The 4,313-nt window shown below is 44.7% G+C and overlaps 1 long non-coding RNA gene across 1 annotated transcript in view; it reads left to right on the top strand.

Annotated features, from left to right (window-relative positions):
* The first annotated feature begins 962 nt into the window (after window positions 1-962).
* The window catches only part of LOC115063858, a 10,402-nt gene continuing 7,051 nt past the window's right edge, over window positions 963-4,313 (top strand). Inside the window, exons 1-2 of the long non-coding RNA XR_003843732.1 lie at window positions 963-1,050; window positions 1,787-1,951. This is a non-coding gene — a long non-coding RNA (uncharacterized LOC115063858). The remainder of the gene's footprint in view (window positions 1,051-1,786; window positions 1,952-4,313) is intronic.

Here is a 4,313-nt window from a genome sequence, read left to right as displayed (position 1 = left end):
TTCTTTTGTGATTATGTAATAAGGACACATGCTCCACTATGTTCATAGCAGCCTTATTTATAGTACTCAGAAACTGGAAAGAACCCAGTTGTCCCTCAACAGAGGAATGGATAAAAAAAATGTAGTACATTTACACAATGGAGTACTATGCAGCTATTAAAAACAATGCATTTATGAAATTCTTAGACAAATGGATGTATCTGGAGGATATCATCTCGAGTGAGGTAACCCAATCACTTTTTTTATTTACTTATTTTTGATGCAGGGTTTTCATTACGTAGCCCTGACTGGCCTAAAATTCCCTGCATAGACCCAGTGGGCCTTGAACTTACAGAGGTCTGTCTGCTGCTGCCTCTCAAGTGCTAGGATTAGAGACACACATCACACTCTTGGTGAGAGTTTTCCTCTTGACGATTAATTAGTTTGTCCATTTATTGTCAATGCAAAATATTTCAGACATACGGATGCAATTACTAAGTATGCTGGTTAGTCATTTTATGTCAACGTGGCACAAGCTGGAAGCATCTGGAAAGAGGGAATCTCAGCTAAGAAAATGTTTCCAGAAGAGTAGGCTGTGAGTCTGTAGGGCCTTTTCTTGATTGGTGATTAATATGAAGGGCCCAGCTCACTGTGGGTGGAGCTATCCCCCTGGGCTGGTGGTCCTGACTTGTGTAAAAAGCAGGAGGAGAGCAAATCAGTAAACAGCACTCCTCCATGGCTTCTGCGTCGGTTCCTACCCACATGTCCCTGCCCTGACCTCCCTCTGCGATGGGCTGCTCCCTGGAAATATAAATGAAATCAACCCTTTCCTCCCCAGGTTGCTTTTGGTCATGGTAAGTGATCACAGCAATAGAAACCTAACTCAGACACTAAGTAAGATGTATCTAGGAAGTAATTTATTCCTAAATTAACCCCCATGAAATGGGAGTGACATCTATTATCAAGTGTCTTTGAAGTGAGAAGTGGAACAGGAAAGCGCAGAGAAACCAGGCTAGCCATTGTCCTTCAGGAGGGAGCAGTGAAGTCGAAGGGGATCACACGCTCTGTAAGGTAACACGTCTCTATTAATTTTTTAAAAAGGAAGGGAAGGAAACTGTAGCCCCTGTGCAGCTGACTCGGGCACTACCAACAGACAGGCAGGATGCTGGTATTTTCTTTCCTGGCTTAAACTGTCTAATGTAAGTTGTGCCTACTTTGAATTTGGGGAGGAAATTCCTCTATGAATTCCTGGTAATGTTATTAACATCTCGGGACATTCACTCGCCTATAACCTAATTATTCATGCTATTTTCAACTGCAGATTGTGACACCACCAATTCTGTCCAAAGACTAAAATAAAACAATCTTTGGAAAATTCCTGTGGAGTGTACATCAAAGGGAGAGGGATGTGACCTTCAAAAGTCTCAGTGAGGCACTTGCTCAAAGGGCCCAGGGTTCTCAGCACCTCACATGCCCTAATGAGCATTCCCAAGCCCAGACTGTTTATAACCTCATTTTCTCTGACCCACCCCCACCTGCATAGCAAATGACCTTCCCTGCCAGGACATGCCACAACTTGTAGAAGAATTCTTGCCAATGGGAAATATGACATGATCAGTGGCTATGAATAAGCAAGTTGGGCCAGGTGCTCAAATGTTGGGAATACCATCCATATCTGTCTATTTATAACACAAAGTCCGGGAGATGGAATGCAGTCTTACTGGCTGCTTCCCAGAGTCATGTTGTGTTTTAGTTCATATCACAGGCTCTTTAAAGGGGCTAAATGGAGTCTTGCTCACATTTTCAGAGGCAGGAGTTGAAAGTATACTGAACACCATCTAAAGTCCAGGCTTTCCAGGGAGCGTGAGGGGCTTGCTTCTCTAGTCCCCCCACAGCCTACGAGGGAGGCATCACCGGCTCCATCCCACAGATAAGGAAATGCAACCTCTGCAGGATTAAAGATCCTCCTCAGGTAAAGGGGAAGCAGATGGTGTGGACCCAAGCCTCATGCTCATTGTTGGTGTTAAATCAAACGTAGCCACACTGACTGACCCAAGACCAGGAGCCCAGTATAGACAGTTTAAAAGGAAGAGCTTCTGTGGTCTTTAGCTTGTTGGGGTGTATCTACTTGTGTGACCTTTATCTCTTTAAACATCAAGTTATTGTCTTAAAACAAACAAACAAACAAACAAACAAACAAAAAACAGAAAACATGGTCTGGGGAGACAGTTCCATCCGTACAGTGCTCACCCTGTACTAGTGAAGACCTGTGTTCACTCTCCAGAACCCACATTTTCTTTATTATTATTATTATTATTATTATTATTTTCTTTATTTACATTTCAAATGCTATCCCGAAAGTTTCCTATACCCCTCCCCCCCACCTCTGCTCCCCTACCCACCCACTCCCACTACTTGGCCCAGGCCTTGCCTTGTGCTGGGTCATATAAAGTTTGCAAGACCAACAGGCCTCTATTCCCAGTGATGGCCGATTAGGCCATCTTCTGCTACATATGCAGCTAGAGACACAAGCTCAGGGGGTACTGGTTAGTTCATATTGTTGTTCCACCTACAGGGCAGAACCCACATTTTCAAAAGGCTAATTGTAGTGACACATGCTTGTAACCCCAGCACTGAGGAGGTAGAAACAGGAAGCTCCCTTGGGCTCACTGGCCAACTGGTGAACTAAGGGCCAATGAGAGACCATGTCTGCAAGACCAGGGCTGAGGAGATGCTGAGTCAGCAGAGTGCTTGCCTCCTGAGGGTAAATTCTCAGACCTCGTGTTTTAAAAGAAATCCAGGAACAGTGGAACTTTTCCTGTCATCTCAGTGATGCTGAGAGAGACGGGTAGGCCACTGGAAGCTCGCAGGCCACCGAGCTAACCTTTTCTTAAAAGATGTGTTGCTTTTGCATTTATGAGTATGAATGCTTACCTGTAGTATATATGTGTGCCATGTGCATATGTGATGCCCAATGAGGCCAGAGAGGACATCAGAGACCCTGAGAATGCAGTTACAGACTGTTGTGAGCCACCATGTGGGTGCTGGGTGCTGAACCCGGGTCCTCTCTATGAGCAGTAACCACTGAGCCATCTCTCCAGCCCCGGGTCTATTCTTGCTGACTAAGCCCTTCTTGCACCAATGAGAAACCCTGTGTCAAACAGAAATGCAGAGGGCGACTGGGGATGGCACCATGGTTATCCACTGACCGCCATATGACTGCACATATACAATCATGTGTACACACACATACACACACACACATGAGCACACACACATGAGCACACACACATACACACACAAAAGCTGAAGGTGGATGAATTGTGCCCAAGGAACAACACCTGAGGCTGGTTGTTCTGTGGTCTCCACACACATGTGCACACAGGTGTGCACACAGGTATACACACACATGAATATGAACACATCTGAACACATATAAACACAAAGTAGATATAATTATAACTGTAGCTGGACCATTTTAAATATTTTTGGCAGTAAAATAACCATAACTATTTTCTTTCTAACAGGCCTCTTCATATGTTAAATAAAATAATAGCACTAGCTAATATTACTGAATGCTTGTTCCAGGCCAGGCACTACGCCTAGGGCTTGTGTTTAATTTACACAGACCTCCAATGAAATAACTGTAGCTAACACTTCCTGGGCTCTCACTACATAGCACGGTCTATTTTAAGAACCCTGCTCATCTAAACTGTAACTCTATGCACTCACATTGAATAGTGAGTAACTCAGCCATTCAATAGTAATATCCCAGGTTTGGAAATATGAGATGGACATCCAGAGAGGGTAAGCACGTTATCTGTGGTCACACAGCTAGAAAAACAGGGGCCTTGCTGAGAATTCAGACCTGGGAATTCAGTCTCAAATGTCGCTCTTGTGCTTATGATTGTGACCAGGGCTGGCACAGGATCTTTGTATTAAAAGCTCCCAAATTCGGGCCAAGCACAAAGGACTTGGGAGTGAGACGCAGGCGGATCTCTGTGAGTTCAAGGCTAGGCTGGGTCTATATAGTGAGTTCCTGGTCAGCCCGGGCTACACGGTGAGACTTACATTTTTATGAAGGGAAGACATAATATGCTGTAGCTAAATGCCCCACTATTCTGCTTTCTATTGCTGTGACAAACACAGTGAGCAAAAGCAACCTGGGCAGGAGAGGATTCATTTCCATCTCAATGCCTAGGTCACACTCCCTCATTGAGGGAATTCTGGGCCAGAGTGAAAACCAGAACTGAAGCACGGAAGCAGAAAACATAGAAGAGAGCTGCTTATTCTCTCTCTCTCTCTCTCTCTCTCTCTCTCTCTCTCTCTCTCTC

Source organism: Mus pahari, chromosome 4 (assembly GCF_900095145.1).
Source record: "Mus pahari chromosome 4, PAHARI_EIJ_v1.1, whole genome shotgun sequence".
NCBI lineage: Eukaryota > Metazoa > Chordata > Mammalia > Rodentia > Muridae > Mus > Mus pahari.
Note: the sequence above shows the minus strand (reverse complement) of the source record. Positions and strands in the feature narration are given on the sequence as shown.